Below are 18,095 nucleotides of genomic sequence, written 5' to 3' on the forward strand. Positions count from 1 at the left end.
ATGTAGCACGTTGCTGTAAGCAAGCACATTCTCATTCAAAGTTGCTTGTTACTATGTAGGAACAAGTTTGTATAGGTATTTTAAAGATGCCCAGAACTGAGCTAAACGTTGTATGTCTCCAACTCCTAGAAATAACTTCATGCCCCGTCTCACTTACTTCCAGCTAGTAAGGATCACATAATTCCTAACAAAGTTTTGACACAGATTCCGAATTCGGGCATTCAGAACATATAGCACGTTGCTGTAAGCAAGCACATTCTCATTCAAAGTTGCAAGTTACTATGTAGGAACAAGTTTGTATAGGTATTTCAAAGATGCCCAGAACTGAGCTAAACGTGGTATGTCTCCAACTCCTAGAAATAACTTCATGCCCAATCTCCCTTATTTCCAGCTAGTAAGGATCACATAATTCCTAACAATGTTTTGACACAGATTCCCAATTCGGGCGCTCAGAACATATAGCACGTTGATGATAAGCAAGCACATTCTCATTCAAAGTTGCAAGTTACTATGTAGGAACAAGTTTGTATAGGTAGTTCAAAGATGCCCAGAACTCAGCTAAACGTTGTATGTCTCCAACTCCTAGAAATAACTTCATGCCCCATCTCCCATACTTCCATCTAGTAAGGATCACATAATTTCTCACAAAGTTTTGACACATATTCCCAATTCGGGCATTCAGAACATATAGCACGTTGCTGTAAGCAAGCACATTCTCATTCAAAGTTGCAAGTTACTATGTAGGAACAAGTTTGTAAAGGTATTTCCAAGATGCCCAGAACTGAGCTAAACTTTGTATGTCTCCAACTCCTAGAAATAACTTCATGCCCCATCACCCTTACTTCCAGCTAGTAAGGATCACATAATTCCTAACAAAGTTTTGACACAGATTCCCAATTCGGGCATTCAGAACATATAGCACCTTGCTGTAAGCAAGCACATTCTCATTCAAAGTTGCAAGTTACTATGTAGGAACAAGTTTGTATAGGTATTTCAAAGATGCCCAGAACTGAGCTAAACATGGTATGTGTCCAACCTCTAGAAATAACTTCATGCCCCATCTCCCTAACTTCCATCTAGTAAGGATCACATAATTCCTAACAAAGTTTTGACACAGATTCCCAATTCGGGATTTCAGAACATATAGCACGTTGCTGTAAGCAAGCACATTCTCATTCAAAGTTGCAAGTTACTATGTAGGAACAAGTTTGTATAGGTATTTCAAAGATGCCCAGAACTGAGCTAAACTTGGTATGCGTCCAACTCCTTGAAATGACTTCATGCCCCATCTCCCTTACTTCCAGCTAGTAAGGATCACATAATTCCTAACAAAGTTTTGACACAGATTCCCAATTCGGGCATTCAGAACATATAGCACGTTGCTGTAAGCAAGCACATTCTCATTCAAGGTTGCAAGTTACTATGTAGGAACAAGTTTGTATAGGTATTTCAAAGATGCCCAGAACTGAGCTAAACTTGGTATGAGTCCAATTCCTAGAAATAACTTCATGCCCCAACTCCCTTACTTCCAGCTAGTAAGGATCACATATTTCCTAACAAAGTTTTGACACAGATTCCCAATTCGGGCCTTCAGAACATATAGCACGTTGTTGTAAGCAAGCACATTCTCATTCAAAGTTGCAAGGTACTATGTAGGAACAAGTTTGAATAGGACTTTCAAAGATGCCCAGAACTGAGCTAAACTTGGTATGTGTCCAACTCCTAGAAATAACTTCATGCCCCATCTCCCTTACTTCCAGCTAGTAAGGATCACATAATTCCTAACAAATTTTCACACAGATTCCCAATTCGGGCATTCAGAACATATGGCACGTTGCTGTAAGCAAGCACATTCTCATTCAAAGTTGCAAGTTACTATGTAGGAACAAGTTTGTAAAGGTATTTCAAAGATGCCCAGAACTCTGCTAAACTTGGTATGTGTCCAACTCCTAGAAATACCTTCATGCCCCAACTCCCTTACTTCCAGCTAGTAAGGATCACATAATTTCTAACAAATTTTGACACAGATTCCCAATTCGGGCACTCAGAACATATAGCACGTTGATGATAAGCAAGCACATTCTCATTCAAAGTTGCAAGTTACTATGTAGGAACAAGTTTGTGTAGGTAGTTCAAAGATGCCCAGAACTGAGGTAAACGTTGTATGTCTCCAACTCCTAGAAATAACTTCATGCCCCATCTCCCTTACTTCCATCTAGTAAGGATCACATAATTTCTAACAAAGTTTTGACACAGATTCCCAATTCGGGCATTCGGAACATATAGCACGTTGCTGTAAGCAAGCACATTCTCATTCAAAGTTGCAAGTTACTATGTAGGAACAAGTTTGTAAAGGTATTTCCAAGATGCCCAGAACTGAGCTAAACTTGGTATGTCTCCAACTCCTAGAAATAACTTCATGCCCCATCACCCTTACTTCCAGCTAGTAAGGATCACATAATTCCTAACAAAGTTTTGACACAGATTCCCAATTCGGGCATTCACAACATATAGCACGTTTGCTGTAAGCAAGCACATTCTCATTCAAAGTTGCAAGTTACTATGTAGGAACAAGTTTGTATAGGTATTTCAAAGATGCCCAGAACTGAGCTAAACTTGGTATGTGTCCAACCTCTAGAAATATCTTCATGCCCCAACTCCCTTACTTCCAGCTAGTAAGGATCACATATTTCCTAACAAAGTTTTGACAGGGATTCCCAATTCGGGCATTCAGAACATATAGCACGTTGCTGTAAGCAAGCACATTCTCATTCAAAGTTGCAAGTTACTATGTAGGAACAAGTTTGTAAAGGTATTTCAAAGATGCCCAGAACTGAACTAAACGTTGTATGTCTCCAACTCCTAGAAATAACTTCATGCCCCATCACCATTACTTCCAGCCAGTAAGGATCACATAATTACTAACAAGGTTTTGACACAGATTCCCAATTCGGGCATTCAGAACATATAGCAGGTTGCTGTAAGCAAGCACATTCTCATTCAAAGTTGCAAGTTACTATGTAGGAACAAGTTTGTATAGGTATTTCAAAGATGCCCAGAACTGAGCTAAACTTGGTATGTCTCCTACTCCTAGAAATAACTTCATGCCCCATCACCCTTACTTCCAGCTAGTAAGGATCACATAATTCCTAACAAAGTTTTGACACAGATTCCCAATTCGGGCATTTAGAACATATAGCACGTTTGCTGTAAGCAAGCACATTCTCTTTCAAAGTTGAAAGTTAGTATGTAGGAACAAGTTTGTATAGGTATTTCAAAGATGCCCAGAACTGAGCTAAACTTGGTATGTGTCCAACCTCTAGAAATAACTTCATGCCCCAACTCCCTTACTTCCAGCTAGTAAGGATCACATAATTCCTAACAAAGTTTTGACACAGATTCCCAATTCGGGCATTCAGAACATATAGCACGTTGCTGTAAGCAAGCACATTCTCATTCAAAGTTGCAAGTTACTATGTAGGAACAAGTTTGTATAGGTATTTCAAAGATGCCCAGAACTGAGCTAAACTTGGTATGTCTCCAACTCCTAGAAATAACTTCCTGCCCCATCCTCCTTACTTCCATCTAGTAAGGATCACCTAATTTCTAACAAAGTTTTGACACAGATTCCCAATTTGGGCATTCAGAACATATAGCACGTTGCTGTAAGCAAGCACATTCTCATTCAAAGTTGCAAGTTACTATGTAGGAACAAGTTTGTATAGGTATTTCAAAGATGCTCAGAACTGAGCTAAACTTGGTATGTCTCCAACTCCTAGAAATAACTTCATGCCCCATCTCCCTTACTTCCAGCTAGTAAGGATCACATAATTACCAACAATGTTTTGACACAGATTCCCAATTCGGGCATTCAGAACATATAGCACGTTGCTGTAAGCAAGCACATTCTCATTCAAAGTTGCAAGTTACTAAGTAGGAACAAGTTTGTATAGGTATTTCAAAGATGCCCAGAACTGTGCTAAACTTGGTATGTGTCCAACTCCTAGAAATACCTTCATGCCCCAACTCCCTTACCTCCAGCTAGTAAGGATCACATATTTCCTAACAAATTTTGACACAGATTCCCAATTCGGGCATTCAGAACATATAGCACGTTGCTGTAAGCAAGCACATTCTCATTCAAAATTGCATTTTAATATGTAGGAACAAGTTCGTATAGGTATTTCAAAGATGCCCAGAACTGAGCTAAACTTGGTATGTGTCCAACTCCTAGAAATAACTCCATGCCCCATGTCCCTTACTTCCAGCTAGTAAGGATCACATAATTCCTAACAAAGTTTTGACACAGATTCCCAATTCGGGCATTCAGAACATGTAGCACGTTGCTGTAAGCAAGCACATTCTCATTCAACGCTGCAAGTTACTATGTAGGAACAAGTTTGTATAGGTATTTAAAAGATGCCCAGAACTGAGCTAAACGTTGTATGTCTCCAACTCCTAGAAATAACTTCATGCCCCATATCCCTTACTTCCAGCTAGTAAGGATCACATAATTACTAACAAACTTCTGACACAGATTCCCAATTCGGGCATTCAGAACATATAGCACGTTGCTGAAAGCAAGCACATTCTCATTCAAAGTTGCAAGTTACTATGTAGGAACAAGTTTGTATAGGTATTTCAAAGATGCCCAGAACTGAGCTAAACATGGTATGTGTCCAACCTCTAGAAATAACTTCATGCCCCATCTCCCTAACTTCCATCTAGTAAGGATCACATAATTCCTAACAAAGTTTTGACACAGATTCCCAATTCGGGATTTCAGAACATATAGCACGTTGCTGTAAGCAAGCACATTCTCATTCAAAGTTGCAAGTTACTATGTAGGAACAAGTTTGTATAGGTATTTCAAAGATGCCCAGAACTGAGCTAAACTTGGTATGTCTCCAACTCCTAGAAATAACTTCATGCCCCATCTCCCTTAATTCCAGCTAGTAAGGATAGCATAATTCCTAACAAAGTTTTGACACAGATTCCCAATTCGGGCATTCAGAACATGGAGCACGTTGCTGTAAGCAAGCACATTCTCATTCAAAGTTGCAAGTTACTATGTAGGAACAAGTTTGTATAGGTATTTCAAAGATGCCCAGAACTGAGCTAAACGTTGTATGTCTCCAACTCCTAGAAATAACTTCATGCCCCATCTCCCTTAATTCCAGCTAGTAAGGATCACATAATTCCTAACAAAGTTTTGACACAGATTCCCAATTCGGTCATTCAGAACATATAGCACGTCGCTGTAAGCAAGCACATTCTCATTCAAAGTTGCAAGTTACTATGTAGGAACAAGTTTGTATAGGTATTTCAAAGATGCCCAGAACTGAGCTAAACTTGGTATGTCTCCAACTCCTAGAAATAACTTCATGCCCCATCACCCTTACTTCCAGCTAGTAAGGATCACATAATTCCTAAAAAAGTTTTGACACAGATTCCGAATTCGGGCATTCAGAACATATAGCACGTTGCTGTAAGCAAGCACATTCTCATTCAAAGTTGCAAGTTACTATGTAGGAACAAGTTTGTATAGGTATTTCAAAGATGCCCAGAACTGAGCTAAACGTTGTATGTCTCCAACTCCTAGAAATAACTTCATGCCCCATCTCCCTTACTTCCAGCTAGTAAGGATCACATAATTCCTAACAAAGTTTTGACACAGATTCCGAATTCGGGCATTCAGAACATATACCACGTTGCTGTAAGCAAGCACATTCTCATTCAAAGTTGCAAGTTACTATGTAGGAACAAGTTTGTATAGGTATTTCAAAGATGCCCAGAACTGAGCTAAACGTTCTATGTCTCCAACTCCTAGAAATATCTTCATGCCCCATCTCCCTTACTTCCAGCTAGTAAGGATCACATAATTCCTAACAAAGATTTGACACAGATTCCCAATTCGGGCATACAGAACATGTAGCACGTTGCTGTAAGCAAGCACATTCTCATTCAAAGTTGCAAGTTACTATGTAGGAACAAGTTTGCATAGGTATTTCAAAGATGCCCAGAACTGAGCTAAACGTTGTATGTCTCCAACTCCTAGAAATAACTTCATGCCCCATCTCCCTTACTTCCAGCTAGTAAGGATCACATAATTCCTAAAAAACTTTTGACACAGATTCCCAATTCGGGCATTCAGAACATATAGCACGTTGCTGTAAGCAAGCACATTCTCATTAAAAGTTGCAAATTACTATGTAGGAACAAGTTTGTATAGGTATTTCAAAGATGCCCTGAACTGAGCTAAACGTTGTATGTCTCCAACTCCTAGAAATAACTTCATGCCCCATCTCCCTTACTTCCAGCTAGTAAGGATCACATAATTCCTAACAAAGTTTTGACACAGATTCCCAATTCGGGCATTCAGAACATGTAGCACGTTGCTGTAAGCAAGCACATTCTCATTCAAAGTTGCAGGTTACTATGTAGGAACAAGTTTGTATAGGTATTTTAAAGATGCCCAGAACTGAGCTAAATGTTGTATGTCTCCAACTCCTAGAAATAACTTCATGCCCCGTCTCACTTACTTCCAGCTAGTAAGGATCACATAATTCCTAACAAAGTTTTGACAGGGATTCCCAATTCGGGCATTCAGAACATATAGCACGTTGCTGTAAGCAAGCACATTCTCATTCAAAGTTGCATTTTAATATGTAGGAACAAGTTCGTATAGGTATTTCAAAGATGCCCAGAACTGAGCTAAACGTTTTATGTCTCCAACTCCTAGAAATAACTTCATGCCCCATATCCCTTACTTCCAGCTAGTAAGGATCACATAATTACTAACAAAGTTCTGACACAGATTCCCAATTCGGGCATTCAGAACATATAGCACGTTGCTGAAAGCAAGCACATTCTCATTCAAAGTTGCAAGTTACTATGTAGGAACAAGTTTGTATAGGTATTTCAAAGATGCCCAGAACTGAGCTAAACTTGGTATGTGTCCAACTCCTAGAAATAACTTCATGCCCCATCTCCCTTACTTCCAGCTAGTAAGGATCACATAATTCCTAACAAAGTTTTGACACAGATTCCCAATTCGGGCATTCAGAACATGTAGCACGTTGCTGTAAGCAAGCACATTCTCATTCAAAGTTGCTTGTTACTATGTAGGAACAAGTTTGTATAGGTATTTTAAAGATGCCCAGAACTGAGCTAAACGTTGTATGTCTCCAACTCCTAGAAATAACTTCATGCCCCGTCTCACTTACTTCCAGCTAGTAAGGATCACATAATTCCTAACAAAGTTTTGACACAGATTCCGAATTCGGGCATTCAGAACATATAGCACGTTGCTGTAAGCAAGCACATTCTCATTCAAGGTTGCAAGTTACTATGTAGGAACAAGTTTGTATAGGTATTTCAAAGATGCCCAGAACTGAGCTAAACTTGGTATGAGTCCAATTCCTAGAAATAACTTCATGCCCCAACTCCCTTACTTCCAGCTAGTAAGGATCACATATTTCCTAACAAAGTTTTGACACAGATTCCCAATTCGGGCCTTCAGAACATATAGCACGTTGTTGTAAGCAAGCACATTCTCATTCAAAGTTGCAAGGTACTATGTAGGAACAAGTTTGAATAGGACTTTCAAAGATGCCCAGAACTGAGCTAAACTTGGTATGTGTCCAACTCCTAGAAATAACTTCATGCCCCATCTCCCTTACTTCCAGCTAGTAAGGATCACATAATTCCTAACAAATTTTCACACAGATTCCCAATTCGGGCATTCAGAACATATGGCACGTTGCTGTAAGCAAGCACATTCTCATTCAAAGTTGCAAGTTACTATGTAGGAACAAGTTTGTAAAGGTATTTCAAAGATGCCCAGAACTCTGCTAAACTTGGTATGTGTCCAACTCCTAGAAATACCTTCATGCCCCAACTCCCTTACTTCCAGCTAGTAAGGATCACATAATTTCTAACAAATTTTGACACAGATTCCCAATTCGGGCACTCAGAACATATAGCACGTTGATGATAAGCAAGCACATTCTCATTCAAAGTTGCAAGTTACTATGTAGGAACAAGTTTGTGTAGGTAGTTCAAAGATGCCCAGAACTGAGGTAAACGTTGTATGTCTCCAACTCCTAGAAATAACTTCATGCCCCATCTCCCTTACTTCCATCTAGTAAGGATCACATAATTTCTAACAAAGTTTTGACACAGATTCCCAATTCGGGCATTCGGAACATATAGCACGTTGCTGTAAGCAAGCACATTCTCATTCAAAGTTGCAAGTTACTATGTAGGAACAAGTTTGTAAAGGTATTTCCAAGATGCCCAGAACTGAGCTAAACTTGGTATGTCTCCAACTCCTAGAAATAACTTCATGCCCCATCACCCTTACTTCCAGCTAGTAAGGATCACATAATTCCTAACAAAGTTTTGACACAGATTCCCAATTCGGGCATTCACAACATATAGCACGTTTGCTGTAAGCAAGCACATTCTCATTCAAAGTTGCAAGTTACTATGTAGGAACAAGTTTGTATAGGTATTTCAAAGATGCCCAGAACTGAGCTAAACTTGGTATGTGTCCAACCTCTAGAAATAACTTCATGCCCCAACTCCCTTACTTCCAGCTAGTAAGGATCACATATTTCCTAACAAAGTTTTGACACAGATTCCCAATTCGGGCATTCAGAACATATAGCACGTTGCTGTAAGCAAGCACATTCTCATTCAAAGTTGCAAGTTACTATGTAGGAACAAGTTTGTAAAGGTATTTCAAAGATGCCCAGAACTGAACTAAACGTTGTATGTCTCCAACTCCTAGAAATAACTTCATGCCCCATCACCATTACTTCCAGCCAGTAAGGATCACATAATTACTAACAAGGTTTTGACACAGATTCCCAATTCGGGCATTCAGAACATATAGCAGGTTGCTGTAAGCAAGCACATTCTCATTCAAAGTTGCAAGTTACTATGTAGGAACAAGTTTGTATAGGTATTTCAAAGATGCCCAGAACTGAGCTAAACTTGGTATGTCTCCTACTCCTAGAAATAACTTCATGCCCCATCACCCTTACTTCCAGCTAGTAAGGATCACATAATTCCTAACAAAGTTTTGACACAGATTCCCAATTCGGGCATTTAGAACATATAGCACGTTTGCTGTAAGCAAGCACATTCTCATTCAAAGTTGAAAGTTAGTATGTAGGAACAAGTTTGTATAGGTATTTCAAAGATGCCCAGAACTGAGCTAAACTTGGTATGTGTCCAACCTCTAGAAATAACTTCATGCCCCAACTCCCTTACTTCCAGCTAGTAAGGATCACATAATTCCTAACAAAGTTTTGACACAGATTCCCAATTCGGGCATTCAGAACATATAGCACGTTGCTGTAAGCAAGCACATTCTCATTCAAAGTTGCAAGTTACTATGTAGGAACAAGTTTGTATAGGTATTTCAAAGATGCCCAGAACTGAGCTAAACTTGGTATGTCTCCAACTCCTAGAAATAACTTCATGCCCCATCCTCCTTACTTCCATCTAGTAAGGATCACATAATTTCTAACAAAGTTTTGACACAGATTCCCAATTTGGGCATTCAGAACATATAGCACGTTGCTGTAAGCAAGCACATTCTCATTCAAAGTTGCAAGTTACTATGTAGGAACAAGTTTGTATAGGTATTTCAAAGATGCTCAGAACTGAGCTAAACTTGGTATGTCTCCAACTCCTAGAAATAACTTCATGCCCCATCTCCCTTACTTCCAGCTAGTAAGGATCACATAATTACCAACAATGTTTTGACACAGATTCCCAATTCGGGCATTCAGAACATATAGCACGTTGCTGTAAGCAAGCACATTCTCATTCAAAGTTGCAAGTTACTAAGTAGGAACAAGTTTGTATAGGTATTTCAAAGATGCCCAGAACTGTGCTAAACTTGGTATGTGTCCAACTCCTAGAAATACCTTCATGCCCCAACTCCCTTACCTCCAGCTAGTAAGGATCACATATTTCCTAACAAATTTTGACACAGATTCCCAATTCGGGCATTCAGAACATATAGCACGTTGCTGTAAGCAAGCACATTCTCATTCAAAATTGCATTTTAATATGTAGGAACAAGTTCGTATAGGTATTTCAAAGATGCCCAGAACTGAGCTAAACTTGGTATGTGTCCAACTCCTAGAAATAACTCCATGCCCCATCTCCCTTACTTCCAGCTAGTAAGGATCACATAATTCCTAACAAAGTTTTGACACAGATTCCCAATTCGGGCATTCAGAACATGTAGCACGTTGCTGTAAGCAAGCACATTCTCATTCAACGCTGCAAGTTACTATGTAGGAACAAGTTTGTATAGGTATTTAAAAGATGCCCAGAACTGAGCTAAACGTTGTATGTCTCCAACTCCTAGAAATAACTTCATGCCCCATATCCCTTACTTCCAGCTAGTAAGGATCACATAATTACTAACAAACTTCTGACACAGATTCCCAATTCGGGCATTCAGAACATATAGCACGTTGCTGAAAGCAAGCACATTCTCATTCAAAGTTGCAAGTTACTATGTAGGAACAAGTTTGTATAGGTATTTCAAAGATGCCCAGAACTGAGCTAAACTTGGTATGTGTCCAACTCCTAGAAATAACTTCATGCCCCATCTCCCTTACTTCCAGCTAGTAAGGATCACATAATTCCTAACAAAGTTTTGACACAGATTCCCAATTCGGGCATTCAGAACATGTAGCACGTTGCTGTAAGCAAGCACATTCTCATTCAAAGTTGCAAGGTACTATGTAGGAACAAGTTTGTATAGGTATTTTAAAGATGCCCAGAACTGAGCTAAACGTTGTATGTCTCCAACTCCTAGAAATAACTTCATGCCCCGTCTCACTTACTTCCAGCTAGTAAGGATCACATAATTCCTAACAAAGTTTTGACACAGATTCCGAATTCGGGCATTCAGAACATATAGCACGTTGCTGTAAGCAAGCACATTCTCATTCAAAGTTGCAAATTACTATGTAGGAACAAGTTTGTATAGGTATTTCAAAGATGCCCAGAACTGAGCTAAACGTTGTATGTCTCCAACTCCTAGAAATAACTTCATGCCCAATATCCCTTATTTCCAGCTAGTAAGGATCACATAATTCCTAACAAAGTTTTGACACAGATTCCCAATTCGGGCATTCAGAACATATAGCACGTTGCTGTAAGCAAGCACATTCTCATTCAAGGTTGCAAGTTACTATGTAGGAACAAGTTTGTATAGGTATTTCAAAGATGCCCAGAACTGAGCTAAACTTGGTATGAGTCCAATTCCTAGAAATAACTTCATGCCCCAACTCCCTTACTTCCAGCTTGTAAGGAGCACATAATTCCTAACAAAGTTTTGACACAGATTCCCAATTCGGGCCTTCAGAACATATAGCACGTTGCTGTAAGCAAGCACATTCTCATTCAAAGTTGCAAGTTACTATGTAGGAACAAGTTTGAATAGGACTTTCAAAGATGCCCAGAACTGAGCTAAACTTAGTATGAGTCCAACTCTTAGAAATAACTTCATGCCCCATCTCCCTTACTTCCAGCTAGTAAGGATCACATAATTCCTAACAAATTTTCACACAGATTCCCAATTCGGGCATTCAGAACATATGGCACGTTGCTGTAAGCAAGCACATTCTCATTCAAAGATGCAAGTTACTATGTAGGAACAAGTTTGTAAAGGTATTTCAAAGATGCCCAGAACTCTGCTAAACTTGGTATGTGTCCAACTCCTAGAAATACCTTCATGCCCCAACTCCCTTACTTCCAGCTAGTAAGGATCACATAATTTCTAACAAATTTTGACACAGATTCCCAATTCGGGCATTCAGAACATATAGCACGTTGCTGTAAGCAAGCACATTCTCATTCAAAGTTGCAAGTTACTATGTAGGAACAAGTTTGCATAGGTATTTCAAAGATGCACAGAACTGAGCTAAACATTGTATGTGTCCAACTCCTAGAAATAACTTCATGCCCCATCTCCCTTACTTCGATCTAGTAAGGATCATATAATTCCTAACAAAGTTTTGACACAGATTCCCAATTCGGGCATTCAGAACATATAGCACGTTGCTGTAAGCAAGCACATTCTCATTCAAAGTTGCAAGTTACTATGTAGGAACAAGTTTGTATAGGTATTTCAAAGATGCCCAGAACTGAGCTAAACGTTGTATGTCTCCAACTCCTAGAAATAACTTCATGCCCCATCTCCCTTACTTCCATATAGTAAGGGTTACATAATTTCTAACAAAGTTTTGACACAGATTCCCATTTCGGGCATTCAGAACATATAGCACGTTGCTGTAAGCAAGCACATTCTCATTCAAAGTTGCAAGTTACTATGTAGGAACAAGTTTGCATAGGTATTTCAAAGATGCCCAGAACTCAGCTAAACATTGTATGTGTCCAACTCCTAGAAATAACTTCGTGCCCCATCTCCCTTACTTCGATGTAGTAAGGATCACATAATTCCTAACAAAGTTTTGAAACAGATTCCCAATTCGGGCATTCAGAACATATAGCACGTTGCTGTAAGCAAGCACATTCTCATTCAAAGTTGCAAGTTACTATGTAGGAACAAGTTTGTATAGGTATTTCAAAGATGCCCAGAACTGAGCTAAACGTTGTATGTCTCCAAATCCTAGAAATAACTTCATGCCCCAACTCCCTTACTTCCAGCTAGTAAGGATCACATATTTCCTAACAAATTTTGACACAGATTCCCAATTCGGGCATTCAGAACATGTAGCACGTTGCTGTAAGCAAGCACATTCTCATTCAAAGTTGCAAGTTACTATGTAGGAACAAGTTTGTATAGGTATTTCAAAGATGCCCAGAACTGAGCTAAACGTAGTATGTCTCCAACTCCTAGAATTAACTTCATGCCCCATCTCCCTTACTTCCAGGTAGTAAGGATCACATAATTCCTAACAAAGTTTTGACACAGATTCCCAATTCGGGCATTGAGAACATATAGCACGTTTGCTGTAAGCAAGCACATTCTCATTCAAAGTTGAAAGTTAGTATGTAGGAACAAGTTTGTATAGGTATTTCAAAGATGCCCAGAACTGAGCTAAACTTGGTATGTGTCCAACCTCTAGAAATAACTTCATGCCCCAACTCCCTTACTTCCAGCTAGTAAGGATCACATAATTCCTAACAAAGTTTTGACACAGATTCCCTATTCGGGCATTCAGAACATATAGCACGTTGCTGTAAGCAAGCACATTCTCATTCAAAGTTGCAAGTTACTATGTAGGAACAAGTTTGTATAGGTATTTCAAAGATGCCCAGAACTGAGCTAAACTTGGTATGTCTCCAACTCCTAGAAATAACTTCATGCCCCATCTCTCTTACTTCCAGCTAGTAAGGATCACATAATTCCTAACAAAGTTTTGACACAGATTCCCAATTCGGGCATTCAGAACATATAGCACGTTGCTGTAAGCAAGCACATTCTCATTCAAAGTTGCAAGTTACTATGTAGGAACAAGTTTGTAAAGGTATTTCAAAGATGCCCAGAACTGAACTAAACGTTGTATGTCTCCAACTCCTAGAAATAACTTCATGCCCCATCACCATTACTTCCAGCCAGTAAGGATCACATAATTACTAACAAGGTTTTGACACAGATTCCCAATTCGGGCATTCAGAACATATAGCAGGTTGCTGTAAGCAAGCACATTCTCATTCAAAGTTGCAAGTTACTATGTAGGAACAAGTTTGTATAGGTATTTCAAAGATGCCCAGAACTGAGCTAAACTTGGTATGTCTCCTACTCCTAGAAATAACTTCATGCCCCATCACCCTTACTTCCAGCTAGTAAGGATCACATAATTCCTAACAAAGTTTTGACACAGATTCCCAATTCGGGCATTTAGAACATATAGCACGTTTGCTGTAAGCAAGCACATTCTCATTCAAAGTTGAAAGTTAGTATGTAGGAACAAGTTTGTATAGGTATTTCAAAGATGCCCAGAACTGAGCTAAACTTGGTATGTGTCCAACCTCTAGAAATAACTTCATGCCCCAACTCCCTTACTTCCAGCTAGTAAGGATCACATAATTCGTAACAAAGTTTTGACACAGATTCCCAATTCGGGCATTCAGAACATATAGCACGTTGCTGTAAGCAAGCACATTCTCATTCAAAGTTGCAAGTTACTATGTAGGAACAAGTTTGTATAGGTAGTTCAAAGATGCCCAGAACTGAGCTAAACGTAGTATGTCTCCAACTCCTAGAATTAACTTCATGCCCCATCTCCCTTACTTCCAGGTAGTAAGGATCACATAATTCCTAACAAAGTTTTGACACAGATTCCCAATTCGGGCATTGAGAACATATAGCACGTTTGCTGTAAGCAAGCACATTCTCATTCAAAGTTGAAAGTTAGTATGTAGGAACAAGTTTGTATAGGTATTTCAAAGATGCCCAGAACTGAGCTAAACTTGGTATGTGTCCAACCTCTAGAAATAACTTCATGCCCCAACTCCCTTACTTCCAGCTAGTAAGGATCACATAATTCCTAACAAATTTTTGACACAGATTCCCAATTCGGGCATTCAGAACATATAGCACGTTGCTGTAAGCAAGCACATTCTCATTCAAAGTTGCAAGTTACTATGTAGGAACAAGTTTGTATAGGTATTTCAAAGATGCCCAGAACTGAGCTAAACTTGGTATGTCTCCAACTCCTAGAAATAACTTCATGCCCCATCTCTCTTACTTCCAGCTAGTAAGGATCACATAATTCCTAACAAAGTTTTGACACAGATTCCCAATTCGGGCATTCAGAACATATAGCACGTTGCTGTAAGCAAGCACATTCTCATTCAAAGTTGCAAGTTACTATGTAGGAACAAGTTTGTAAAGGTATTTCAAAGATGCCCAGAACTGAACTAAACGTTGTATGTCTCCAACTCCTAGAAATAACTTCATGCCCCATCACCATTACTTCCAGCCAGTAAGGATCACATAATTACTAACAAGGTTTTGACACAGATTCCCAATTCGGGCATTCAGAACATATAGCAGGTTGCTGTAAGCAAGCACATTCTCATTCAAAGTTGCAAGTTACTATGTAGGAACAAGTTTGTATAGGTATTTCAAAGATGCCCAGAACTGAGCTAAACTTGGTATGTCTCCTACTCCTAGAAATAACTTCATGCCCCATCACCCTTACTTCCAGCTAGTAAGGATCACATAATTCCTAACAAAGTTTTGACACAGATTCCCAATTCGGGCATTTAGAACATATAGCACGTTTGCTGTAAGCAAGCACATTCTCATTCAAAGTTGAAAGTTAGTATGTAGGAACAAGTTTGTATAGGTATTTCAAAGATGCCCAGAACTGAGCTAAACTTGGTATGTGTCCAACCTCTAGAAATAACTTCATGCCCCAACTCCCTTACTTCCAGCTAGTAAGGATCACATAATTCGTAACAAAGTTTTGACACAGATTCCCAATTCGGGCATTCAGAACATATAGCACGTTGCTGTAAGCAAGCACATTCTCATTCAAGTTTGCAAGTTACTATGTAGGAACAAGTTTGTATAGGTATTTCAAAGATGCCCAGAACTGAGCTAAACTTGGTATGAGTCCAATTCCTAGAAATAACTTCATGCCCCAACTCCCTTACTTCCAGCTTGTAAGGAGCACATAATTCCTAACAAAGTTTTGACACAGATTCCCAATTCGGGCCTTCAGAACATATAGCACGTTGCTGTAAGCAAGCACATTCTCATTCAAAGTTGCAAGTTACTATGTAGGAACAAGTTTGAATAGGACTTTCAAAGATGCCCAGAACTGAGCTAAACTTGGTATGTGTCCAACTCTTAGAAATAACTTCATGCCCCATCTCCCATACTTCCAGCTAGTAAGGATCACATAATTCCTAACAAAATTTCACACAGATTCCCAATTCGGGCATTCAGAACATATGGCACGTTGCTGTAAGCAAGCACATTCTCATTCAAAGTTGCAAGTTACTATGTAGGAACAAGTTTGTAAAGGTATTTCAAAGATGCCCAGAACTCTGCTAAACTTGGTATGTGTCCAACTCCTAGAAATACCTTCATGCCCCAACTCCCTTACTTCCAGCTAGTAAGGATCACATAATTTCTAACAAATTTTTACACAGATTCCCAATTCGGGCATTCAGAACATATAGCACGTTGCTGTAAGCAAGCACATTCTCATTCAAAGTTGCAAGTTACTATGTAGGAACAAGTTTGCATAGGTATTTCAAAGATGCACAGAACTGAGCTAAACATTGTATGTGTCCAACTCCTAGAAATAACTTCATGCCCCATCTCCCTTACTTCGATCTAGTAAGGATCATATAATTCCTAACAAAGTTTTGACACAGATTCCCAATTCGGGCATTCAGAACATATAGCACGTTGCTGTAAGCAAGCACATTCTCATTCAAAGTTGCAAGTTACTATGTAGGAACAAGTTTGTATAGGTATTTCAAAGATGCCCAGAACTGAGCTAAACGTTGTATGTCTCCAACTCCTAGAAATAACTTCATGCCCCATCTCCCTTACTTCCAGCTAGTAAGGATCACATAATTCCTAATAAATTTTGACACAGATTCCCAATTCGGGCATTCAGAACATATAGCACGTTGCTGTAAGCAAGCACATTCTCATTCAAAGATGCAAGTTACTATGTAGGAACAAGTTTGTATAGGTATTTCAAAGATGCCCAGAACTGAGCTAAACTTGGTATGTCTCCAACTCCTAGAAATAACTTCATGCCCCATCTCCCCTACTTCCATCTAGTAAGGATTACATAATTCCTAACAAAGTTTTGACACAGATTCCCAATTCGGGCACTCAGAACATATAGCACGTTGATGATAAGCAAGCACATTCTCATTCAAAGTTGCAAGTTACTATGTAGGAACAAGTTTGTGTAGGTAGTTCAAAGATGCCCAGAACTGAGATAAACGTTGTATGTCTCCAACTCCTAGAAATAACTTCATGCCCCATCTCCCTTACTTCCATCTAGTAAGGATCACATAATTTCTAACAAAGTTTTGACACAGATTCCCAATTCGGGCATTCAGAACATATAGCACATTGCTGTAAGCAAGCACATTCTCATTCAAAGTTGCAAGTTACTATGTAGGAACAAGTTTGTATAGGTATTTCAAAGATGCCCAGAACTGAGCTAAACTTGGTATGTGTCCAACCTCTAGAAATAACTTCATGCCCCAACTCCCTTACTTCCAGCTAGTAAGGATCACATAATTCCTAACAAAGTTTTGACACAGATTCCCAATTCGGGCATTCAGAACATATAGCACGTTGCTGTAAGCAAGCACATTCTCATTCAAAGTTGCAAGTTACTATGAAGGAACAAGTTTGTATAGGTATTTCAAAGATACCCAGAACTGTGCTAAACTTGGTATGTGTCCAACTCCTAGAAATACCTTCATGCCACAACTCCCTTACTTCCAGCTAGTAAGGATCACATATTTCCTAACAAATTTTGACACAGATTCCCAATTCGGGCATTCAGAACATGTAGCACGTTGCTGTAAGCAAGCACATTCTCATTCAAAGTTGCAAGTTACTATGTAGGAACAAGTTTGTATAGGTAGTTCAAAGATGCCCAGAACTGAGCTAAACGTAGTATGTCTCCAACTCCTAGAATTAACTTCATGCCCCATCTCTCTTACTTCCAGCTAGTAAGGATCACATAATTCCTAACAAAGTTTTGACACAGATTCCCAATTCGGGCATTCAGAACATATAGCACGTTGCTGATAGCAAGCACATTCTCATTCAAAGTTGCAAGTTACTATGTAGGAACAAGTTTGTATAGGTAGTTCAAAGATGCCCAGAACTCAGCTAAACGTTGTATGTCTCCAACTCCTAGAAATAACTTCATGCCCCATCTCCCTTACTTCCATCTAGTAAGGATCACATAATTTCTCACAAAGTTTTGACACATATTCCCAATTCGGGCATTCAGAACATATAGCACGTTGCTGTAAGCAAGCACATTCTCATTCAAAGTTGCAAGTTACTATGTAGGAACAAGTTTGTAAAGGTATTTCAA

This window comes from Diceros bicornis, chromosome 31 (genome assembly GCF_020826845.1).
Source record: "Diceros bicornis minor isolate mBicDic1 chromosome 31, mDicBic1.mat.cur, whole genome shotgun sequence".
NCBI classification, from domain to species: domain Eukaryota; kingdom Metazoa; phylum Chordata; class Mammalia; order Perissodactyla; family Rhinocerotidae; genus Diceros; species Diceros bicornis.